The sequence below is a fragment of the Panthera onca genome, chromosome B2 (genome assembly GCF_046562875.1).
Source record: "Panthera onca isolate mPanOnc1 chromosome B2, mPanOnc1 haplotype 2, whole genome shotgun sequence".
Classification (NCBI taxonomy): Eukaryota; Metazoa; Chordata; class Mammalia; order Carnivora; family Felidae; genus Panthera; species Panthera onca.
Window position 1 is genome coordinate 52,096,634 of NC_138343.1, and position 27,127 is coordinate 52,123,760.

The window sequence follows — 27,127 nt, forward strand, 5'->3', positions numbered from 1 at the left end:
ATGTGTTACTTAGAAGTGTCCTTTTTAATGTTGAAATATTGGAATTTTCCAGTTATCTTTCTGTTAATGACTTCTAGTTTAGTTCCATTGTGGTCTGGGAGAGTAGACATTGTATAATTTCTATTCCTTAAATTTGTAAATGTGTGTATTATGGACAAGAATGTGGTTTCTATTGGTGAATGTTCCATGTGGGCTTCAGAAAAAAAAATGCATATTGTTGCTGGATTAAATGATCTATAGATGTTCATTACATCCAGTCGATAGATAATGTTGTTGAGTTTATTTATATCCTTACTGATTTTCTACTTTCTGGATCTATCCATTTCTGAGAGAGGGATTGTAAAGTCTCAAACTATGGTAGTGGATTCATCTATTTTTCCTTGAAATTCCATCAGGTTTTGCCTCACGGAACATGATGCTCTCTTGTCAGGCACATTAAGACAATGTATTTTTGGACAATTAATCCCTTTATCATTTTGTACTGTCCTTCTTTCTCTCTGATGACTTTCCTTAATTGACATCTGTTCTGTCTGAAATTAATTTGGCTACTCCTGCTATCTTTGGATGAATGCTAGCATGGTATTTTTTTCCCCATACATTTATGTTTAAGCTATATGTGTCTTTTTATTTAAAGGAGATTTCCTGTAGGTAACACATAATGGTGTCACGTTTTTTGGTTCACTCTGATAATGTTTTTAATTGGTTCATTTAGACCATTAACATTCCTAGTGGTTATTGATATAATTGGATTAATGTCTACTACGTTACTATTTTCTGCTTGTTCCCCTTATTCTTTGTTTCTGTTTTGGTCTTTCACTCCTTTTCTCACTTTTGTGGTTTTAAATTAGCATTTTATATGATTTTATATGCTTCCATTTTCCTCTCATTTCTTATCAGTTATACTTTTTGTGGTTGTCCTAGAGTTTGTAAAATACATTTACAAGTAGTCCAAATCCACTTTCAAATAACACCATACCACTGCATGTGTAGTGTGAACACCTTTTAATAAAATAATTCTAATACCTCTCCCATTCTTTGTATCATTGCTATAATTCATTTAACTTATATATTGAAATATATATACATATGTATTAAATACATAATTTTTATTATTTTGAACAAACTGTTATCTGTTAGAACAATTGAGAAAACAAACAAAAATGTTTATTGTATCCTTACGCTTCTTTGCTGATCTTCCTTTATTGATATAAATTTGAGTTTTTGACTATAATATTTTCTTTCTCTCTAAAGAATTTCTTTTAACATTTGTTTAAAGACAGAGAATAGGTCTACTGGCAACAATTTCACTATTAGCAACTATTTCCCTCCAGTTTTCTTTGTCTGATAAAGTCTTTATTTCTCCTTCATTTTTGAGGGATAATTTCATAGGGTACAGAATTCTGGGTTTGTGGGGGGTTTTCTCTCAACACTAAATATTTCCCTCCATTCTCTTCCTATTTGCATGATTTCTGAGTTGAAGTCAGATATAATTCTTATCTCTGTTCCTCTGTAGATAAGGTCTGTTTTTCTTTACTGTACTTTTTTTTTTTTTCCTCCTGGCTCTTCCCCCCGCCCCCCAGGATTTTTTTTTTTACCTGATTTTCTCTAATTTGAAACTGTTATTTTGTGGTATAGTTTTATTGATGTTTATCCTGCTTGGTGTTTTTCTGAGCTTCCCACTGATTATTGTTTCAGATCTTTTTTCTCTTCTTTCTCTCATTCTTCTTCTGGTATTCCCGTTATGCATATTTTAAACGTTTGTAATTGTCCCACAGTCTTTGGATATTCTGTTCTGGTAATTTTCTGTCTTGTGTGTGTGTGTGTGTGTGTGTGTGTGTGTGTGCGTGTGTGTATGTGTGTGTGTGTATTCTTTACAGTTTTTTTTAGGATTCTATTGATATACCTTCTAGCGCACCAATTCCTGCCTCAGGTGTATCTAGTCTCCTAATAAGCCCATCCACCAAAGGTATTCTTCATTTCTGTTACAGTGGTTTGTACCACAGCATTTCTTTTTGGTTCTTTCTTAGCATTTCCATCTCCTGTTTATATCACCCATCTGTTCTTGTATGCTGCATACTTTATTCATTAAAGCCCTTAGCATATTAATCCTAGTTGTTTTAAAGACTCACTGATAATTCCAGCACCCCTGCTATGTCTGGTTATGAGGTTTGCTCAATCTTTTCAAACTGTGTTCTTTGCCATTTGGTGTACCTTGCAAATTTTTCTTGATAGAGGGAGTGATGTGCTGGGTAAAACAAACTGCTCTCAATAGGTTTTTTAGCAAGGTGGTACTGAAGTGGGGGGGCACAAAGCATTCTTTGTCCTATGATGAGGTGTCAGTCTTTTAGTGAGCCTACATCTCTGGACTGTGAACTACACAAGTATGTGTTGGTTTTTTCCTCCCCTCTCAGGTTGGACAGGAAGGCTAGAATGAGCTAAATTTGGTAGTTTCTCTTACCAAAGTTTTTTAGGTTCCAGTTAATTAGTTTTACATGAGGGCAGGTTAGGCTCCAGTTAATTAGTTTCACATGAGGGCAGGTTAGGCTGGAGTTAACTCGTTTCACATGAGGGCAGGTTAGGCTGCAGTTAAATCGTTTCACATGAGGGCAGGCCCTGTTAAGAACAGAGTGTTGTGGAGTATTTCAAAATGGGTCCTTTCCCACTCACCCCCTAAGAATCTGACCGACCTCCTCTAGGTAAATCTCCTGATTCTATGGGGGCCCTCCCATTCCTGTGCCCCCCTGGAGTTTTCAACTCTCAGAGATGTTCACACTGAAACTCCAGCAATTCTTCACTTTCTGTTCAGGCTTCCGCACTCTGGCCCTGGATCCCATGGTGATTTCTGCTCGTGAGTCTCTGCTCCGGTGAGTCATGACCTGTGTGTCTTTTCGGTCTTTGGGGGCAGCCATTTTCCCAGTGCCTTTCACTCTCTTATGGATTCAAAAGAGTTGCTATTTTCTATCTGTATGCCTTTTTACGTGTTGTTAGGATTCAATGGCAACTTCTAAGCACCTTACAAATGGACCTGGAAATACTAAGTGCAGCTTTAATTTTTAGCAAGTTACTTTACCCTTTATAATATTCTGATACGTATGTTCTTTCTTCTTACCTAGAAGTTGTTTTTTGGTTTTTGTTTTTAATTAAAAAACACAAAAGCTTTATCTCTTTTACTTCTTTACTAGTGTAACAAAAGCAGGGCTCATCTGAGATGTGCCATTTTCCTTTACTACCAAGTCACAAAGGCAAATATCCTGAGATCCAACATAGCAATGGTTGAAGGATGAAGCTTTTCAGAATGGGCAGCCATGACACAAAATAAGTAGATTGTTTTTCAGTCCACAGGTCTTAATACCATTGGCAGTGAGGATAGCATGTGATACCAATTGCAAATTGGTTAATTGTAAGTCAGTGTATCACCACGATGCTAATTATTAGTTTGTCACTGTGCTCCGGTCTATGCAGGGATGCAGTCTACAGTTGTCCCTTAATCCTTCATGCCCCTCATTTTATGCTCTAACGTGTGCAAATAGAATTCTTGAAAATCAGCACTATGTGCCACTGTGGTGAAAAAGAACAAAAACACACCGTACAATTATTTTCAATCATTGTCTCTAAAACTTAACAGCTGTTAAGGTGCAAATAAAATAATATAATAAATGTATTTAAAAGTTAATCTTAAAATGAATATTGGATATTAAAATGTCACTCTGAGATAATGACTATGATGATGTAATTTTTTTCCAGTTATTTAATGGATTGAATCCTTTGCCGCTATTTCTGGCTCCTGAAATGAGGAAGGGATTACATTTTTCCTCTTTACTGGCAATTAGCTGAATGTATAATTTTGAATAATCATTTGTAATTATTTCTTGGGAATGGTCCCATACCTTTCATCCAATTCCAAAAGCCTAACATATGTGCTGAGCTTTTGAAGTTAGCTTAGAAGTGGAAGGGTTATAATATGGGGGTTGGCAATCATTTTACTTGAAGTAGGACCAAAACTGCACTGTGCCATGCAGATGTCAGCAAAGCAAAATGCTGTCCTTAATAAATTCAGCACACCATTTTACAGAAGTGGTAGTGGTCCCCTTGTGCCAAACTTACCTGCTATGGTCAGGATAGAAAATATGACCACAGAGTAATTCACTGTGATTGACATTTTGTGGGTGAGATTCACTGAATTTCATAACAACCAGAACTACAGTAAGAGTGTCCAGTTGTTAAGGGATGATCTTATCGATTGATCAGACCCAGATTTTATTTTTTGGGGGGTGGCCTTTGGTAAGATACTGAATTCTCTGATCTTTAGTGTCATTGTCTGTAAATGGGGCCAGCAAAGGTGTCTACAAGGGACCAGGTAGATGTGTTATGCCTTGCCAGCTATAGGGTTTTGTTGCAACTATTCTGCTCTCCCTGGTAGAGCAAAAGCACCCATAGACAAGGGTAAACAAATGGATGGGACTGTCTTGTATTCTGATAGAACTTTATTTATATAGAATTTGAAGTTCAAATAATTTTCACATGTCACAAAATATTCTTCCTTTGATTATGTTTCAACCACTTAAAAATTTAAAAATCATCCTTAGTTCATTGGGTCACACAAAAACAGCGGACCAGACCCCAAGGCCGTACATATTTTGCCAAATTCCGATCTATAAAATGGGCATAATTTTAGTAGCTCCCTTAAAGAGTTCTGATGAAGAGTAAGAGAGATAATGAAGGCAAAGTTCTTAGGATTATTTTGGCCTTCACAATTTTTATTCAAGTAAGTGTGGTTTTTATAGACTAGTCATCCTAGGAGTTAATATATATTTTTCAACCATGTTATTTGGAATGGTTTTGTGTACCTCTTTGGGAAGTGGCTTAAAAGACTGCATTAGACCATCCTACTTGCTGAGTACTTGGAGGCATAAGCCAGCAGGGAAGAGAAGCATGAATGCACCAGATGAAATAAAATGAAAGCTTTGTAGCCAGCTCCTCAGTGCCACAGGGCTTGAATAATTCCAAGTTCTAGCCAGGCCAGCAATGATGCTGAAGGCAATGCAGTTTAGCAGGTTGAACAAGGTAGCGGGGGTCACTCATATCACGAAGTGTTGAAAGTCCATAAACCAGTAAGCCATTTATGCAAAGGATCCTCATTAAGAATGCATTCAGAATTCGTTCAGTGAGCAGAGATTTCCGGCAAGGTTGGGGACATGGCATGTTAAACTCACAAATGTGGTAGTAGACAAAAAGTGCAGAGATGGACATCAACTGTGACTTGATGCATATTTGAGTTTCCAATGTGCAGCAAGGTTCCATGCCTGCCAAGTTTACAGCAGTAAAACTTCTATCACTGGTGGAGCATATTGGTCTTGATGGGTTCAGGGGAGATGGTTGGGATTTAACAGTAAACACATATAAGCCAAGCAGGGCACTCTCCTTTGTATATATAATATCTCATTTAATCTCTACCCAACAGTCCATAGTATGTATTGCTTTCATTTAATAGAAATACTAAGTGGTAGAACCAGACATAATCTATCTGGATCCAAAGCCCGTTATCTTTTATAGCTTTGAGGAGAGTTTACTTTTTCTCCTAAATGCTCCTGTTGGCTCTCTCTCTCTCTCTCTCTCTCAAAGTTTTGATAAAGAATGCTGGCTAGCAGGACAGAGCTTGCTTAATGGAAGAACCCAAGTCCTCTAGGCTAAAGACAGTGCTAATATTCAGACTCACCTGGATTTTCTTTTTCTAACGAGTGCTTTCCCTAGTTAGGAAACTTCCACTGTTGCATAATCCACGGGGTGTTATTTGCCGCCTCCTACTTCTCTATAAATATGTGAAATATTGTAATCAGATAGAGCTTTATCAATAAGCTAATAAAGCATCTATGGGGGATGTGCAGAGGTGCTGGGAATGGTATGCTGCCCAGCTTGGGTACCACCCTCTATCCCATGATGGTGGTTTCCCAAAGAGGTACACATTTATCCCATGATGGTGGCTTGGGGCTGAGGACAAACCAATAGACTACAACTTTTACCTTGAATAGTTAGATCTGTGCCTGGTAGATTATCTAGATTATCTATCTGGATCCCATCTTTGACTTAAAAAAGATTTTATTCAGAATCTGCTCCACTGCTTCCTACACAGAGGTTACCATGACCAGGCTTCACGGCTGCATCACACGCTGTGCATCAATGGCCTGGTGAAGGCTGACATGGGAAGAGGAGATGGTACAGGGAGGATGTAGCCCGAATTGGACTGGCAGCTTTCATTGCAGCCCTCTGATGACGTACCCCCACACAGGGAGCCCTTTCTGAGCAGACATGGCATTATCAGTAAAGAAATGTGACACATAAAGAAACTTTTGAGTCAGCGGTTTTTAACCATCAGTCATGCCAGAGGAGCAACGGAATATTACCATTCTATTTTCTTTTTAGAAAATTGCACCATAAAATTATTGTCACGTGGAGAGGCAAAGAATATGCACTGAAAATTGTTGGAAGTAAAGTATTAGACAGTGTATCAGTTTGTTAATAGTTCCGATATGTTCTTTTCCTGCCTTGTGTGATATTTGTAGCGCTTGGCAGTTTTCTTTCTTTATTTTTATTTGTCGGGATTTCTTATTCCCAATAAATATACACCTTCATCCCTTAGTTTTATTCATACTTTTATAATCTTTTCTTGAAGAGAGGGTCATACAATTGAGTTTGTTTCAGGCACTGCAAAATCTGAATCAGCCCAAGTCCACGGGTAAAGTCTCTCTTTTGGCATGCAATGGTACCAATTCAAGACTGCGTCTCGGGTAGAGATCTTGTCTCCTCTGTTGCAAATTCTTTACACCACAAATCCTTCTTTCTCACTTTGTGTATTGTGAGTAGTGTGTTTGTCAGTTGCCTGGTATTCTTTGCCTTGGTCATAAATGACTTGGAAATGGACAATGTTGAACTTGCATATGGGGAGGGTTTTACTAGCTATGGCCTTAGCCAACTTATGTGATCTCTCAATATCTCATTAAAAAAAATCATTTATATGAGTTGTGTTCAGCGTTAAATGAAATGATGCAGATAAAGGGCCGAGAATAGTTTCTGGCTCTCAGGAAATTTTCAGTCAGTGTTGGCTAATAGTATGTTTATCAACATCATTTTTATTGTACATATCTATGAAAGACAAGGACTAGTTGTGTCATTCTTTGGATATTTACACTGGTTACAAAATCTTCATTGTGGGGGGGGGGTAATTTGGTAGATACAAACAGTAAGAAAAATAATATAAATTGGAGCTGTGTTTGGTGAAAATGAATGTGTTCATACAGTAATTTGGGGCACAAAAGTGATCCACCAACTGGCTCTGGAGGCAACACCACCCTTTACCCAGAGAGTACTAAATATATTTGATACAGTAGCAAATTCGTGGAATGTTTATCCTTCTGCTGTGACTACTCTGATAGGGTTCCCACAAACAATCCCATATATAGATGTATGAGGTCTCATGTCTAAAAGTAAATCAGACTTACAGCCCATATAGATCTGCTTAGTTCTGCTCAACTCCCTTGATTAGAAGGTAGGAGGAGTTGGTATTTGTTCTGCCAGAGATATCTTAGCACATACTAGAACACAATAAAGACTGGCAAACTGACAAGCGTCTTGTAAGAATAATGCAAGTAATTGTGAGTTCCTGGGAAGAAAACTATTTTATAAATTCAAGGCAGCCTTATATCTAGCTTCCTTCCTGATGCTTTGTTAAAATTGAGCTTGAAATATAAAAGAAGAAGGCCAGCCCTTACTATATACAGAGGAAGTCCTATTCAATTATGTGTTCTCTTAATTACAGGTCTCAAGTCATAGTTAATGAAAAAAAAAAGTCTTTTTCAAATTGTTGAATTAAACTCCCACATTTGTATTTATACAAAACAAACAAATATCTTAGTACTAGTGATGATGTACATACCATTGTTCCAATGCTTTTTTCTGCAGTGGATAACTAGTTGTTAAAAATATACTTCAGGAGATCAAATTAATGTATCCATCTCTTTTAGAAACTACATATCTTCTAGCAGTTAAACATTTTGCCACATATTTTCTCCAGTAAATTAAGAAATGTATACAGAAATGGTTTTCATATTTTTAATAATATTTCAGTATTCCATTACTGATGAACACTAAAAATATTTGACTCTGGATATTTTCACACTTTTCTTTAATATTTTTTTAATTTTTTTTTTTTTTTTAATTTTTGAGAGAGAATGTGACTGGGGGAGGGGAAGAGAGAGAAGGGGCAGAGCATTGGAAGCTGGCTCCGCGCTGACAACAGAGAGCCCAATGCAGGGCTAGAACTAAGGAATCAGGAGATCTTGACCTGAGCTAAAGCCGGATGCTTAACTGATGAACCATCCAAGAGCCTCTCACATTCATTAAAAAAAAAAATAATAATAATAATAAGTCAGTTTGCAGACAGAGATCATTGTTTCTTTGAAATATGGAATAATTAAAATTATAATACATCATTTAAAATAATCTTTATACTTTTTTTCTGCCTGTACATAGTTTACATTTAACATTCATAATTAGGTCTCTAAGAATCAATCAGGGAAACTATTCACCTAAGGTAATTTTAATAACGCTGTGATTCACAAACTGTAGGATGACTCAAAAGGGAGAGATCTCTAGGTGATTCTCCCACAAACATTTGTTCTGAACTATGGTAACTGCCAGATTTGAGCAGCTGCTCACCATGATTTCTTCTTTTCTCACTTTTGTTTTCAACTTTATTGAGGTATAATTGGCAAATGAAATTGTAAGATGAAGTATACAGCATAATGACTTCATACACATACATGTTGTAAGGATTCCTCCCATTGAGTTAATTCACACACCCAGCACTTCAGATATTTACCGTTGTGTGGGTGTGCACTTGTGTGTGTGTGTGTGTGAGAGAGAGAACACATTTAAGTTTTGTTGTCTTAGCAAATTTCAGCCATACAATATGGTGTTATCAACTATAGTCACCATGTTATACATTAGATCCTCAGACATTACTTATTTTATACCTGGATGTTTGTACCCTTTTACTAACTTCTTATTGTCTCTCTCACCCGTCAGCCCCTGGAAGCCACTTTTCTATTCGTTTCTATTCTCTGTTTCTTTGAGTTTGACTTTTTTTTTTTTTTTTTTTCCAGATTCCACATATAAGTTAACCATGTGGTATTTGACTTTTTTCTGTCTGGCTTATTTCATTTAGCATAATGTTCTCCAGTTTGATTCATGCTGTTGAAAATGACAAGAGCTCCTTTTTTTCTTTTTTAATGCTGAATAACAGTTCATCATTCATACATATATATGTATATGTACATAAATCATTCATACATATATATGTACATATACATATATATGTATATATATGTGTACATGTATATGTACATATATATGATGAACTGTTATTCAGCATTAAAAAAGGAATATATATATGTATATGTATACACACATATACATATACATAGGGCACATTTTCCTTATCCATTCATCTGTAGGACAATTAGATTGTTTCCATACCTTTGGCTATTATGAATAAGGCTGCTAAGAACATGGGAATACGGATACCTCTTCAAGATATTGATTTAATTTCTTTTGATATACTTTGAAGTGGTATTGCTAGATCATATAGTAGTCCTACTTACAATTTTTTGAGAAGCCTTCAGACTGTTTTCCATAATAGCTATACCACTTTACATTCCTACCAAGAGTATATAGGTGTTCCCTTTTCTCCATATCCTCACTAGCATTTTCTCTTACCTTCTTTGTAATAGTTATCCTAACAGATGTGAGTTGATATTTCAGTGTGGTTTTGATTTGCATTTTCCTGATGATTAGTGATCTTGGGCACCTTTTCATATATGCATTGGCCATTTGATTGCTTTCTTTGGAAGCCTATCTCTTAGGATCCTTTGCCCCTTTTTATTGACTTATTTATGTTTTTGATATTGAATGATATGAGTTCTTTGTATATTTTGGATATTAATACTTCATCTGGTATGTGGGGGTTTGCACATATTTTTCTTCCATACTGTCTGACTTTTCGTTTTGTCGATTGCTTCCTTTGCTGTGCAGAAGCTTTTTAGTTTGATGTAGCCCCACCTATTTACTTCTGTTTTTGTTGCCTTTGCTTTTGGTATAAAATCCCAAAACTAATTCCTTAGACCAATATCAAGGAGCTTATCCTTATGTTTTCTTCTAGCAGCTTAAGGCTTCAGGTCTCACCTTGAAGTCTTTAATCTGTTTTGAGTTAATTTTTGTTAGTGGTATAATAGAGGGATCCAGTTTGACCCTTTTGTCTTGTGTATATCCAGTCTTGCCAACACCATTTCTTAAGAGATTTTTCTTCTCTCATTGTGTGTTCTTGACACCCTTGTCAAGTTCACCTTATGTTGTGTGGATTTATCTGTGGGCTCCTCATTCTGTCTCCTTTATCTACATTTCTGCTTTTATGTCAGTACCATACTAGACTGATTAGTATAGCTTTATAGTACAGTCTGAAATCAGGAAGTGTAATGCCTTTAGCCTTTTTTTTCCTTTCTCAATATTGTTTTGGCTATTTTGGGTCTTTAGTTGTTTTATACCAATATTAGGGTTTTTTTTTTTCTATTTTTGTGAAAAATGCCCTTAGAATTTTGTTAGGAATTGCATTAAATCTGTAGATTGCTTGGGTGGTATGGACATTTTAGCAATATTAATTCCTTCAATACTTGAACACAAAATACCTTTCCATTGATTTGTGTCTTTAATTTTTTTCATAAATGCCCTATAGATTTCAGTGTACGGATCTTTAACTTTCTTGGTCAAATTTATTCCAAAAAAATAATGAAATTTTAAAAAGTAAAAAACAAACAAACAAAATTATTCCAAAGTATTTAATTATTTCTGATGCCACTGTAAATGAATTTTCTTCCTTTCTTGGACAGTTTGTTGTTGCTGTATAGAAACACAACTGATAGTTAACTATTGATTGCAGATTAGAAATTGGATTGTCAGGCAGCACCTTGGAAAGAAAGCATGTGGTAAGTCCCTTCCACAGACAAAGCAGGAGCTTGGTGTTTTTGACTGTTCCTCTGTTCTGGGCCCAGGTGTATGGGGTGAATGGGTGGATGTATGGGCAGGAAGTCTGGAGTCCCATCTTTCAGGTGGCAGCCACAAAAGATGGGGTGCCAGATGTGTGGACAAGTTTCTTCCAGGGAGGTACTGGTGACTTAGTTTTATTATTAGAGCAGGCTGGAGGGACAAGGCAGGAGAGGTGTCTTTTCTTTAGTTCCTGGGGAGGCTGGTGGCCAGCACCTTGATGGCTGCTAAATTAGAAACATGGCCCTCAGGCAGCAGCTTTTAAAGTCTGCAGATAAACCCGTTTCAGGGAAAGACTGGAAGGTGGGCATTTTAACTTGCTCCCTGTGCGATGAGCCATAGGAGGTTGGCTGTGGAGAGCTTTCTGTGTACCTGGTAAGTACTCCTTTGTGTGCTATAGTCGTGGGATTTAAGAATAAAGCCCTGCTGGCTGACAGCCAGGTGATCTGGGGACCTGTCCTTCAGGCCAAAAAAGCTGGAGTCAAGTTTATGTGTATAAGTTCCTTTCAGGGAGATGTTGGGAGCTTGCTGGAAGGAGAGAAACTGGGAGAGGTATCTACTGGCTTCTCAGGTCTCTGAGCGGGGGATCACAGCCAGCCCCATATGCCTGCTAAATAAGAAGCCTGGGCTCAGGAGCTGTTTATTTTAAATATGTAGATAAAACTCTTTCCAGAGAGAACTGGCAGGTTGATGAATTTGCCTGTTCCCTGAGTTCTGACCCCCAAAGAGGTAGCTGTTGCAAATGCTTGTGTACCCATTAAGAATGACTTCTTGGGGCGCCTGGGTGGCTTGGTCGGTTAAGCGTCCTACTTCGGCTCAGGTCATGATCTCACAGTCTGTGAGTTCGAGCCCCGCATCGGGCTCTGTGCTGACAGCTCAGAGCCAGGAGCCTGTTTCAGATTCTGTGTCTCCCTCTCTCTCTGCTCCTCCCCTGTTCATGCTCTGTCTCTCTCTGTCTCAAAAATAAATAAACGTTAAAAAAAAATTATATAAAAAAAAAAAAAGAATGACTTCTTTACTGGGGCACCTGGATGGCTCAGTAAGTTGAGCATGTGACTCCAGCTCAGGTCACGATCTCAAGGCTCATGAGTTCGAGCCCTGTTTCAGGAATGCTACTGTCAGCACAGAGCCTGCTTCGGATCTTCTGTCTCCTCCTCTCTGCCCCTTCCCTGCTTGTGCTCTCTATCAAAAATACATTTAAAAAAATTACTTCTTTATTATTGTAGTCTTATGGGCCTCGTGGACACAAGCCTCACTGGCTTTCAAAGCTAAGTGTTTGGGGAGCCCTCCCCTCCAGTGTGAGTCCTGAAAGTCGGGGCATTAGACGTGGAATCCAAACCCTTTGCTCTTCAGGGAGAATCTGGGAGTTGGAGGTTCCCTGTCAACTGTGCGGTGTTGGAGGGCGGGGCAGGGAGCAGTTATGGTAGGAGAATGCTCAGCGTTTCCTACCCATTTCAATATGGGTATTTTCTCATTTGTCTCATGTGTAGGAATTGTTTGGCTAATTTCTGGATTTCTTTCAGAGGGAATTGTTCTGTGTGTAGCTCTACATTCAGTGTGTCCATGGGAGAAGGGGAGCTCAGGAACCTTCTCTGTCACCTTCCTGGTTCACTCCCTTCTCTCATATTTTATTTGATAATAAAGTATATCTACTTTTCCCATGTAGAGTAACATCCACATTGCCATCACTTATTTTATTGGCGTTGTTCCAACAGTGCTGGAAACGAATTACAAAGTAGACACAATCTTCTAAGAAACAGATACATGAAAGTTATTTCAACAAATATGCTAAAAGCTCTTTCACATAAAATGTGTTCCATGACACCTGGCAATTTCTCATATTGGATCTGTTGACTGTCAACTGCTCTCTTTGAAACCATACTTATGAACGAATAAGAAATCAAAGTGATTTTGGTGAGGGTAGTTATATACAGGCACGAGTAGGAGATGTTGTACTGAGCAACATGAACTAGGTAAGCGTAATGTTTGTTTGAACCGATTCTGCTCCCATAGGTAAGAGTGAAGATCCTGTCAAAACAGTCATGCCAAGGTTAGGTCTGTGAGGGTTGCATTCTATGGTCAGCTCAGAAAAGCATATATTCTCTCCATGTTGCCAACATGCTGCACTCAGAGCATTCAGACTGACCTCTGGAACCCAAGGTAGGATACCCAACCCTGAACCTGGCTAGCGGGAGGCACGGGACTAGCGGGAGATAAGGCGAACTGTGCTGAACTGGTCTTGGGGATGGGGTCTTTAGTGTAACCTGATTTGGTGTGCTGAGCTCATGAAACTGCAGACGTGTCCTACTCTACCTTGCCAGGCTTTCCCAGTTTCTGTGACTCCCTTTTAATCTCAATTTCTACTTCACAACCTGTTTGCCTGTTAGGCTCAGCCTAACTGACCCTTAATGCTGCCCAAACACCATGGCCTGTCTCCTACATAAAAACAACAACAAAACAGATCAACTAGATGCCCAGTGACGTCATGTGCGTAGACTGAAGTAATTTTCTGCATTGGGGTTTGACTTGCTAGGCTGTAGTTGCCAATCAGGCCCCTGGAGAGCAGTCCCCCTTGCCCTATGCATACTGCAACTGTATTCTTAAGCCCCGGCTAAGCCAGAATCAGCTGCCGGCCTTATATTAGAGCTGGTAAAGCTCTTGGGCTTTGCTTTGTACTGATTCTAGCAAGCCTGAACCAGAGCCACCTGAGTTAAACACGTGGCCCACACTGACCAAAAGATTATCAGTGATTATGGCTAATACCTGGCCCTCCCACAGATTGATCTGAAAACTCTTGGGGAGCCTGATAGAGCCTTAAAGTTCTTCTTAACTACCACCAATACATCAGAAGAGGAAAAAATCTTAAATCTCAATCTATTTTCCACGTGAAGAACATTTTTATCCAAAGAACTCTTTAAGGAGCCTTCTTTTCTGGTCTTCAAAAATGCCATAGGAATTAGAGAAGATGGGCAAAGACAGAGACACATACTTCTAATAAAGGTGATGTAATGTAAGTCAATTCAGTGCTTAAAAGGCCCTCAGTATGAACCAGAATATTAATTCTCTTTTAAGATCTGCCAAAATTAAGGGTGATTCCATTCTCTGAGCCTGAGCTTTATCTAATTGTTTTAAGAGCTCAATGAAGGAGAAATGTCTGGAAAATCAGAGGTTGGGCAAAAGGGGTAGACTTCCCTTTTAAGTTCCTATTAAAGGTGGTGCTAAGCAATATGATTCTATCGTAGCATTGCTTTCAGCTTTAGCTTGACTTTGGACTTGTTATCTATTCAGTTATTTCTGAACCGGAGGCTCATGGCACTCCTGCAGTACAATAATTGGGGACAGAAACACCAGGACCTTGCAGCTGTTGCCAGGTGTGACCTGTGGGGCCAGGGGATTTCTTTCTCAAGTGTGAATTCATCCTAACTACTTCCATTACCTTCGCCTGGCAGATTTTGTGGATCCTTGGTGATTTTTCTATCATAACTCCCTTGATTTGTATCACCGGAGAGCAAGTTACTGTCTGTTTTCTAAAGATATAATAAGCCAAGCAAACACAGTGTATTTTTAAAAACAGATACTGTGAGAGTAAAACCGTAGACTTACATAATTCTTTTCCTGGTTATATATGCTACCTGTGATCTGAAAGGGATCTTAAGTGGCTTTTTATTTGTTTAAAAGCAAAATTCAGGGGCGCCTGGATGGCTCAATCGGTTAAGCGTCCGACTTCAGCTCAGGTCACGATCTCGCAGTCAGTGAGTTCGAGCCCCGCGTCGGGCTCTGGGCTGATGGCTGGGAGCCTGGAGCCTGCTTCCTATTCTGTGTCTCCCTCTCTCTCTGCCCCTCCCCCGTTCATGCTCTGTCTCTCTCTGTCTCAAAAATAAACGTTAAAAAAAAAAATTTAAAAAAAAAAAGCAAAATTCAGTTTGGCATTCCTTTGTATTCTATAAGCAGCAAAGTTCATAGAGATTTTTATGAGGATCTCTCATAACAAATGATTTTCTCATCAGTCCTCAGGTTCCCTTTCTGCTTACTTTGCTTCCTTTTAACCCTTAGACACTTCCGGTTTAAGCAGTGTCTCTAAGTTTGTACAGAAGCTTTCCAGGTTGCACAGTTTATGGCAAAGTATAAGGTCTTCAGTCTTGAGGTGAAAGATGAGGAATCTATGTCATTGAGGGATACAGTTGTTGCTCTACCTGGACAACTGAGGAGAGGGTGTCTCTCCTGGTGGTGAGTCAAAAAAGGAAAAAATCAATCTGTGGCTCATATTTGGCTTGAGGGCCACCAATTGCTGCTGATGGCAGTTGTTGGAAAAGTGACGCTTCCTGATTCTATAAGCCTGAGTTTAAATTTTGGTTCTTGGAATTATTAGTTGCAACTTTATGAAAGATCTGTTATTTTCCCAAGTCCAGAAGCATTCTGGCACAACTGCCTCTCTCTGCAGTAGTTAGACAGTTGTATGTGTGTGTATGTATGAAAGCACATCATGAACCATAAAGTCACACAAAAGTATTATTTAATAAAAAGAATCGTGTTACTGTACACATAAATTATTACAGTTAATGATACTATCATAAAACACAAAAACATACAGAAGATATGGTGCTTATTCTCAGGGAGATACTAACCCATTTGAAGAATTATACTACTATGTGGATGGCATCTACAAATATGCAAAAAATGTTGTTTCTAGTACAGTTAGTGTGCTTTATTTATCCACCCAGGTAGAAAACAAATGATAACTCATTTTAATGTTGAAGCTTTTGTCATTTGAATAAGAAACACTTCTGGCTTCAGGCCTAGGCTCAGTTCATATACAGCAATGCTTTTATTTCTTTCGGTGGCCTCTTATGCTAAGACCCATCCAATCATGCTGTGTAACTGGTTTGGAAGGAGGGACCCCAGTATCCGGCATGCAGTGGAGAGCTAGGCCCCCTTAATGGTATGCGTCAGATCCCCCATCTTAAAATAACTTCCTTTAGGTCTCCTTTCGTGGGAGCTACCTCTAGTCCATCCAACTTGTTTCTGAGATCCAGACTTCAGGGAGAAGGAGTGTATGTTCTCCTCCTGATCCTTTCTGATTTCTCCTTTATCCCTAAGCAAATGTCTGGATGCAAAGATGTATAGTGTGGAAGACACTGCATTAATAATCTACCATCACCCCACACCCACTCCTAAGCCAAAGATGTTTACAAAGACGAGACATGCATTATGATTTACTTTATTTTGAGGTGATAACTGGGGAGTGCATTGTGGCAACATTTTTAAAGTTTAGGATTTGGTATCTGTACAAGAAAGAAACTGCCAGCGACTTTAAAGTAGTTCTCTTATATAAAAATAAAATGAAATTCTGCATTCTAATTTTTTAAGTTTGTCTATTTATTTTGAGAGAGAGAGAGAGAGAGCAAGAGAGAGAGAAAGAATGAACAAGCAGGGGTGGGGGAGAAAACGAGGGGGGTTGAGAGAATCCCAAGTAGGCTCCACGCTGTCAGCACAGAGCCCAGCAAAGGGCTCGAACTCCCAAAGTGTGAGATCGTGACCTGAGCCAAAGTCAAGAGTCAGACACCTAACCAACTGAGCCACCCGGGTGCCCTGAAATTCTGCATTCTGATTTATCCCAATAAGGGCCAAGTACTGAACAAATTCAAGATAGGAATATACACCAGAAAAATAGTTTGAGAGGAAGTTGGGCCTATAGACCTAGCTGCTTTGCTAAGAAACAATTTAGGCATAATGAGGAAGTCATGCATGAGAATCCAGTGTTTGGAAGCTTACAGCATTTCCCTGAATTCAGTATCATAAAGACTAAAGCATATATGGAAAAGAAAGTAAAAAAAAAAAATCTTTTGAGAGTCATGCAGCCCTGATGTTTGCCTGATAGCTTTAATGATTGCCTGCTTGGGAATTTCAGAGACCATCTATTTGAAATGCCAGTTTTACCTGAATTGTACTTGAACCTAAGATTTTTTTTTTGTTAAATCTTCATTTGACTCAGAATAACAACAACAAAAAATGACATTCTAATACAATCCTGGCTTGAATATAACAATAGTAGTTAAATGTGTATGTAGAAGATTTCAAATGCAGGTGTTCTATTCGGATGATCCTGTTTTTACAGATACAGGATGGACACAAATCTGTAATTTAGGCTCGGCCTCAAATAATCATCACTAGGTCAAAGCCACTCATTCTGCTATAGTGAGCCTGCATGGACAGGGCCAGAGAAATCATTGTCCTGACCAGAAATGGCATTTCTCCCAGTGTGATGCCACGAAGCCCTGCTGAGGTAATAGTTTAGGACTGATTCTGCCAGAGAGTTGCCTCTGGAAGTAATTCCTATAAGTCGGTGTGTAGATGCAACACCACGCAGCAAATACATTTTAAATGCAGGAATGAACTAGAATAAATTGCCATGTAATTTAGTATATAGATCTAAATAGTATATACTGACCCTGAATCCAAAGTACCTTTAAAATTAAAAAAAAAAAAAAACCCTCCCATTTATAGTTTGTTCATAATTTGTCCCAGAAAGCTATTCGTTATATGGTCTGCCAAAGGAATAGGGGTTGGCAGAGGGGGAGGATGAAAAAATATTAATAGTTCATTGTTCCCACATTTGCCATTTACTGTCTTCAAAATTAAAGATTTACTCTGGGGATTAAATCTGTAACCCATTCAGTGAGTAAGTAATGCCTAGTATCTCCTGAATACTTAATTCTTTTTTGAATGTTTTTTTACTGTGAATTACCAAGACTACCTAAATTACCGCACTTCTTATGTATTTCCCCTTCTTATATTTTGAGTGCAGACTTAAAGAGAAAGCAAGGAAACCGGCCCTAGGTTCATGCTATTATTTTCTCCTTTGAAACTGTTACCTGTTTCCAAGAGAGGTATCTCTAAGCAAAATAGCACCTTATTAAGCAGTTCAAGGGTAGCTCAACATATTATCCAACATGACATTTCTGCCCCTGCTCAATGATCCTCAATCTTGTCCTCCTTAGTTGTCTCCAGCGAACCAGGGTCCTGACAGCTGCTTCATTCTGCTTCTCCTGAATTAGGTGAAGCACTTTGTCACTCTTCTTATGTGATAGGATTGGAGAGGTGGTGAAAAATATCTTCCAGTCCATCCCTAGTGCCTGACCCCAAGAGCCATTAATGAGCATTACCCCTGCCCTTAACCATGCCCTTTCCGATGAGTAAATATTCAACTGAGAAGCCTCTAAGCCATGGCATAGACTCAGTACATGTTGACAAGAGTTGAGAGAGATGTTCAGCATTAAGAGATAATCTCTTTGAAGATAGAAGTTGGTAGGGCATCATAACTTTGCAAGCAGAAATTTATGAGTTGAAATTGTCTCCCTCACCTTCCCCGCAAAAAACATGTTGAAATACCACAGAATGTGACCTTGTTTAGAAGCAGAGTCTTTATGGACATGATCAAGTTAAAATGAAGTAATTACAGTGAGCCCTAATCCAATATGACCGGTGTCCTCATAAAAAGGAGAAATTTAAGCACAGAGGCAGACATGCACAGGAGGAAAATGATATGAGAGCAAGCAGAAACAGCATGTGATGATAGATGAGAAGGTTGGCATAGTATTATCATCAGCTGAGGAACACCAAAGACTGACCAGAGCCCATCAACTGCTACAAAGAGAGCAGGAGAGAATTCTCCCCTGCAGGCTTGGGAGGGTGCATGAACTTGCTGACACCTTGATTTGGACGTCTAGCCTCCAGAACTGTGATAAGATACATTGCTGTTATTTTAAGCCATCCGTGATGGGCACCTTGTTACAACAACCATAGCACACTCATACAAAAGGAAGAAATTAAAAGGAAGGATGCTGAGAAAGAAGGTATTTTTAGGTGATTAATTTTTTAAAATAGTTTCTCTTCCTATTAGACTATTATTTTGTGCTACAGAAGCTGTAGAAAATACAGTGAAAATACTCAAAAAATAAGTTCATCAACTATATGAAAGCTTTTTTGACATTTTCATGAATTTCCCCTTAGTTTCTGGTTTATTCACATGGATTATCATTTCTTTTAAGTCAAAAGCAAACTATATACATAATTAGGCTGCGTTTTTAAAACTTCTTATAAGCTTGTCCCCATAAAATAAGTTATCATAAACATCAATTTTAATGCTTACGTAATAATCTATAATATGTTTGAACTATAATGCAGTTAAATATCCTCCTAGTATTAGACATTTATTTTTCCTTCCGTTATAAATTTTGTATAAAACATCCCCATTTAAATATATTTTATTTAAAAAAATTTTTTTTAACATTTATTTATTTTTGAGACAGAGAGCATGAACAGGGGAGGGTCAGATAAAGAGGGAGACACAGAATCCGAAACAGGCTCCAGGCTCTGAGCTGTCAGCACAGAGCCCCACGCGGGGCTTCAACTCACGAACCACGAGATCATGACCTGAGCCGAAGTCGGACGCTTAACCGACTGAGTCACCCAGGCGCCCCTAAATATATTTTATGTATTAATTTTATATATATATATATACATATATATATATATGCACATATATATGTATATATGTATATATATGTATAGATATATTTTAAAGATCTAGTCACAAATTCAGATCGAATGAGTAAAAGTTTGAAATGTATTGGCAAATAGTTCAATTTCAATAATCAGTACAGGATATAAAAGTGTTTATTTTAGGGGCACCTGGAGGGCTCAGCCGGTTAAGTGCCTGACTCTTGGTTTCAGCTCAGGTCATGATCTCAGAGTTCGTGGGTTTGAGTCCCTCACAGGGCTCTGTGCTGGCAGTGCAGAGCCTACTTGGGACCCTCTCTCTTTCCTTCTCTCTGCCACTCCCTGCCCATGCTCGCTCGTGCGCGCTCTCTCTCTCTCTCTCAAAAGAAAACATTAGGGGCACCTGGGTGGCTCAGTTGGTTAAGCGTCAGACTTCACCTCAGGTCATGATCTTGCAGTCTGTGGATTCGAGCCCTGCTTTGGGCTCTAAGCTGACAGCTCAGAGCCTGAAGCCTGCTTTGGTTCTCTATCTCCCTCTCTCTCTGCCCTTCCCCTGCTCATGCTCTCTCACTGGCTTGCGCTCTCCTCTCTCTCTCAAAAATAAATAAAAAAACACTTCAAAAAAATAAATAAAAATAAAAAAAGTTGAAGATACTGTTTATTTCACAACATACTTGCTAGCATTAACCATTCTCATTTAAATTCACTTTTCTATGAATTTAGCAAATGTAAAATAGTTTGTTTTTAAATTCATGTTTTATTTACTATTGAAGTTGTGTTTTTATGTTTCTTCATGTTTATTTTGATCATTTAAGTTCTCAGGTGTTTTTTTTTTTTTTTTTCTATTTATACCTTAGCCCCTTTCTTATAGATTAGTATGATTCTTTTTGTCATCTTTATTTCAAATGTCTCCCTTCTATTTCTTTGTTTAATTTTATTCAGGTATTTATTTTTTTATGTAGAGCAGATTTATGTTTTTCCCCCCTGGTTAAAATTCTTTTTTTGGGAGGGGAGGGATTTTTACTTATTTTTTAAATTTACATCCAAATTAGTTAGCATATAGTGCAACAATGATTTCAGGAGTGGATTCCTTACTGCCCCTTACCAGGTTAGCCCATCCCTCCTCCCACAACCCCTCCAGTAACCCTCAACCCTCTGTTTGTTCTCCATATTTAAGAGTCTCTTATGTTTTGTCCCTCCCTGTTTTTATATTATTTTTGCTTCCCTTCCCTTATGTTCATCTGTTTTGTATCTTAAAGTCCTCATATGAATGAAGTCATATGATATATGTCTTTCTCTGACTAATTTCGTTTAGCATAATGCCCTCCAGTTCCATCTACATAGTTGCAAATATCAAGATTTCCTTCTTTTTGATTGCTGAGTAATACTCCATTGTATATATATACCACATTTTCTTTATCCATTCATCCATCGATGGACATTTGGGCTCTTTCCATACTTTGGCTATTGTGGATAGTGCTGCTGTAAACATTGGGGTGCATGTGTCCCTTTGAAACAGCATACCTGTGTCCCTTGGATAAATACCTAGTAGTGCAATTGCTGGGTCATAGGGTAGTTCTATTTTTAATTTTTTTGAGGAACCTCCATACTGTTTTCCAGAGCAGCTGCATCAGTTTGCATTCCCACCAGCAGTGCAAAAGAGATCGTCTTTCTCTGCATCCTTGCCAACATGTGTTGTTGCCTGAGTTGTTAATGTTAGCCATTCTGACAGGTGTGAGGTGGTATCTCATTGAGGTTTTGATTTATATTTCCCTGATGATGAATGATGTTGAGCATTTTTTCATGTGTCGGTTGACCATCTGGATGTATTCTTTGGAGAAGTGTCTATTCATGTCTTCTGCCCATTTCTTCACTGGATTATTTGTTTTTTGGGTGTTGAGTTTGGTAACTTCTTTGTAGGTCTTGGATACTAACCCTTTATCTGATATGTCATTTGCAAATACCTTCTCCTATTCCATTGGTTGTCTTTTAGTTTTGCTGATTGTTTACTTCACTGTGCAGAAGACTTTTATTTTGATGAGGTCCCAATAGTTCATTTTTGCTTTTGTTATTCTATTTTTTAAAACACTTAATTATTTACATTAGTTTTAGGTTTATTACAAAATTTAGGAGATGGTGCAGATTTTTCCCATATACTCCATGACCCACAGATACATACCCTCCCCAATTACCAACATTACTCACTAGAATGGTACATTTGGCACCAACAATGCACCTACATTTACACATCATCATTACATAGTTTAGGGTTCATTTTTTAAATGGTAGGGTTAACTCTTGTTGTTCTATATCCTTTGGGTTTAGACAAATGTATAATAACATATATTCATCATTAAAAGGTCATTCATAACTTTTCTTTTTGACCTAAAAATTCTCTGTGCTCTGCCTGTTCATCCTTCTCTCTTCAACCTATCACTAGCAACCACTGATATTTAAAAACTGCTTCCATAGTTTTACCTTTGCCAGGATGTTGTATACTTAGACTCCTTATCAAATTGGCTTCTTTGACTTAAAAATATGCCTTTAAATTTTCTTCATGTCTTTTCATGGCTCATTAACTTATTTCTTTTTAGTATTGAATAATATCCTATTGTCTGGGTGTATTGCAGATTATCTGAAGGATATCTTGGTTGCTGCCAAGTTTTGGCAATTTTAAATAAAGTTGCTGTAAACATTCATCTACAGATTTTTGCATGGACATAGGTTTTCAACAAGTTTGAGTAAATACCAAGAATCATGATTGTTGGGTCATATGGTGGGACTTTGTTTAGTTTTGTAAAAAATCATCTAATTTCTCATATTTATCATTTTCCTTCTCTATTAGAAACTTCTTTCAATTTTTCCTGCATGACAATTCTACTGGCAACAAATTCCCTCACATTTTGTTTGAGAAAATATTTATTTGTCCTTTCATTCTGGATGATAATTCTATAAGGTTACAGAATTCTAGGTTGGGGTGTTGTTTTATTTTGTTTTTATCTCTCAACACTTTAAATATTTGACTCCACTCTCTTCTTGCTTGCATGGTTTCTGAGGAGATATTGGATGTAATTCTTATCTTTATTTCTCTGTAGATAAGCTATTTTTTTCCCTTCTGGCTTCTTTGAGGATTTTTTTTTTCTTGGTAATCTTTGATTTTCTCTAATTTAAAAATGATATGCCTAGGTGTGGTTTTATTGGCATCTACCCTGCTTAGTATTCTCTTTGCTGCCCAGATCTTTGGTTTCTGGCATTAATTTGGCAAATTCTCAGTATTTATTGTTTCAAATATTTCTTTTGTTTCTTTTTCTTCTCCTTTTGTGTTCCTATTTTTCTTACTTTACACTATTGTAGTTGACCCGCATTGCTGGGATATTCTCTTGTATTTTATTTTCTGTCTTGGTTTTCTTTGCTTTTCAGTTTTTTTGGATTCTATTCATATAACTTCTAGCTCAGAGGTTTATTTCTTAGCCCTGTTCAGTCTACTAATAAGCCCATTGAAGGCACTCTTCACTTCGGTTACAGTGATTTTTCCACCACTTCTTTTTGATTCTTAGGAATTCTATCTCCCTGTTTGCATTGCCCATCTTTTGTTGCATGCTATCTGCTTTATCCATGAGAGTTCTGAGCATATTAATCAGAGTTGGGGGAGAGGTTGGCTAGGGTGTGTTGGAGTTCGGTGTTTCTCTTACCCAGGTCAGTTATGCCTTGATCATACCCCAGATACTTAGGCTCTTGTTAACTAGCTTCTCCTGAAAGTAGGTCTTGTTAAGAAGATCCTGATTACTTTGGGATGTTTCAAAGTGATTCCTTTTCCCCTCCCACACTAGAAGCCTGAGGGGACTTTTCTTGATACTTGCTCTGGGAATTTCTCTAAGCTATTAGAGGTAAATCTCACAGTATTGTAGGGGCTCTCTGATGCCTGGGACCCCCTTGAGGTTTTAACTCATAATTATCCACACTGAGCCTCCAGCAATTCAATTATAGCTCACGTTTTCCTACTCCAGCTCTGGTTCCCAGGGCTTTTTTCTGCTCCTGAATCCCTGCTCTGGCCAGCCATGACTCTCTGTGTTTCCTGGTCTCTCTAATTTTAGGGGCGTTGATTTGCCCTGTGTCCTCCCTTCTCTTAAGGATACAAGAGGTACTGTTGATGTTTCACTCTGCTTTATTTGTTGTCAGGATGGAGTGGTTACTTCTGATCTCCTTACATGAGGAATCAAAAACCAATTATGGTTATTGTATATGTATATTTATATATATTATATATAATGTATATTTATACATACACATTATATATATATAAATTATATAAATATATATATATATATTATATATGTATATTTAATTTTTAGGCTAGAGTTGAAATGATTTAGGCACCACCATGACAATGTTTTTACCTTGTTAATTTCCTTTCATTTCCATTTAAAGAACTTTCTTTAGCATTTCTTGAAAGGCAGATGTAATGGTGACACACTTCCTCAGCTTTGGTTTGTTTGGGAAAGTCTTTCTATCTTTCCTTTCTGAAGAACAACTTTGGCAAGTTGTATTACGAGTGATTAACGTTCTGCCTTTGATCCAGTGTCTTTATAGTGTATTTTTAGTTGCTAGCAGTAAACAAACTGGTTTGTAGTGAGTGTGTTCTATAGCAACATATATAATTATAATGTGTATATATATAATATATACACACATTTTATACATACATAGTTGATTCTGGCTATTCATCATAATGATGTCCTATAAGGTCATGTAAATGCTGCGTCAGCAATTCCTGAGCTATTGCTCCAAGGGAAATACTGGGTAAGGTTCTTGCAAGACTTTAGTCACATTTTTGTCAGCTAAAGTGCCATTTGCATTATGTAGGCTAGTTTATCAATGTTCTTGTGAAATAGGCTAGTCTTATGACTATTGGAAATCTGTTCTTCCATAATAACCTTTTTCCTATTAAACACTTATCAAGTACTTTTTTAGTTGCCTAGCTTGCCAGTTTAACATGTTCCATGTAGTTACCACCTTTGGAAATGTGTGAGCCAGCCAGTACTGAGGAAGGTTTTACATTTTCCTGACTCCAGATAATGTGACGACAAATTTCTTTGGCTTTCAGCCTCACATATGCTGACCACTATGCCTCTTTTATTTTTCTTAATCCATAATCGTCTCATGGACCCCAAATTTAACCACTTTTCCATCTTTTCCATAGTTTCATCATGCACTGTAGATGTTACTTTAGCACATTCTGGACTAAAGAATGTTCATGTATAGAACATTCTTCCTTTTTTTCAGTGTACTATCTCACTGCATTAACATGCACTCATGGCCAACTGCACTATAACTTATGCCTGAACAAAACTTATCTAACACAGGCATTTTCTCCATAAGGCACATCACAGGCTTTTTGCACTTAGGAACTCTAGACAGCACTTCAGCCTAATGGCTGGAAGTGATTTTAAACCAAAATCACTCCAATAAGCACAAAAATGCAAAAACATAACACATAGTCTTTGAAAAGAATACTTGTTTACAGTGTGAGAGCTAAAATAAGGAGGCAGAATGGTTGACCTCACCTGGGAATGTGTTTGTTGGGCTGCTCACAGTTTTCAGCACTCTGCACATGTGTGTAAATGACCACAAATTGGGGGAGTATTGATTTTGGGGTTACATACACATTTTAGTGGGTAGGAAGTTCACAAAAATAGAATCAACAAATAGTGAGGATTGACCCTTTGGGTGTTTGGGTATGTGGGTAGGTAGATATATGGGAAGGATGTGAGTTTGCACTTATGAAATCAAACAATACAGAAGAATGTCTTTCTTCAGGAAAGGCCAAGGCCTTTTTTAAAAAAAAGGACTCACCTGGGGGCACCTGGGTGGCTCGGTCGGTTGGGCATATGACTTCAGCTCCAGTCATGATTTTGCGGTTCGTGAGTTCTAGCCCTGCATTGGGCTGTGTGCTGACAGCTCGCTCAGAGCCTGGAGCCTGCTTTGGATTCTGTCTCCTTCTCTCTGCCCCTCCCCCGCTCGTGCTCTGTCTCTCTCTCTCTCAAACATAAATAAATGTAAAAAAAAAAATTAAAAAAGGACTCACCTGATCACATCATGGCCACCTAGGATAATATCCCTTTTGATGAACTCAAAAGATCTTTATTTTATTTTTAAGTTTATTCATTTATTTTAAGAGAGAGAGAGAGAGAGAATGTGTATGTGTGTGTGTGTGTGTATGCATGCGTGTGTGTGTGTGTGTACGCGTGTGTGCATGTGCGAAGGGTGGGCGGGAAGGGCAAAGATAGAGAGAGGGAGAGAGAGAGAATCCCAAGTAACCTCCATGCTGTCAGCACAGAGCCTGAGCCGTGCTCAGTCTCAGGAACTGTGAGATCCTGACCTAAGATGAAATCAAGAGTCTGACACTCAACCAACTGAGCCACCCAGGTGCCACAAAACATTGCAATTGTATCTGTACAATACTCCTACCTTGTTACATAAAGTAACATAATTATGAGAGTGGCATCCCATTTCCTTTGCATATTTTATTGATGAAACTCTGTCCATACTCCATTGCGGAAGACAGTATAGGACACAACACTAAGGGCTAGAGATGATGGAGGGCATCTTACAATTCTGTCTACCATTTGGGAGCATATTTAATTCTTTGAAAAATGTTCAATATGTAACTTAGGAAGATTCAAAGCAGCTTATAGAGTGTTAAAATAGGATAAATGTTAAAGGGTAGTACAAAAATAAACTAAATATAACTGGTTTTCCGTGAGTCATATGAATAATTTATATTTTCGATTCTCAATTTATTTATACACTCCGTATTTTATACAGTAAGCAAGCAATGCTTTTACAATGAGAAAATTAGTATCTTGGTTAAGAGCATGGGTGCTGGAAGGAACGGCGCCTAGGTTTTAGTCCCAGATCTGCAGTTTATTCCCATAGATAAACTCTCTGACCAGGGTAAGCTATCTACACTGAACACTTAAAAACCTTTCTGTTTGTAATAAATCAGACTCCATTTCTGTTGACTGCTGTTAGTTGCCAGGCCCTACCATGCCCTATTCCCCTTCTTCCCTGTGGCTAGGAAATCTCATAGTAAAGCCTGAAGGATTCCTCCTTTTGCACTCAAACCATGGGAGGCTCAAACCATGTTCAGGAACCTGCACCTCACTCCTACTGTCTAACCATCGCAAACGTCTAGTCAGTTTCTTTTCTCTTCTCTCTCAAGCCATTCTTGTATCTACTTGGGAGTCTACCTTCTTCCTAAAAAATGTTATCATGTGTTACAAACATTTTCATAATCTCTTTGTATGTGTGGTGTCAACTCTCTCGACATCTAAACCAAAATTTGGGGAAGATCCATCTTGCCTCTTCATGGTAACTGAAAAGTTTTATTGGTGAAGTCAAGTTTAAAATGGTATCAACACATTGCATAATTGTAAGGAGTAAATTTATTAATGTATATAAAAACATTTAAAACAGAACCTATACATAGTAAACACCATATAAATGTTAGCTGTGATATTTATAAAAATTGTTAGTG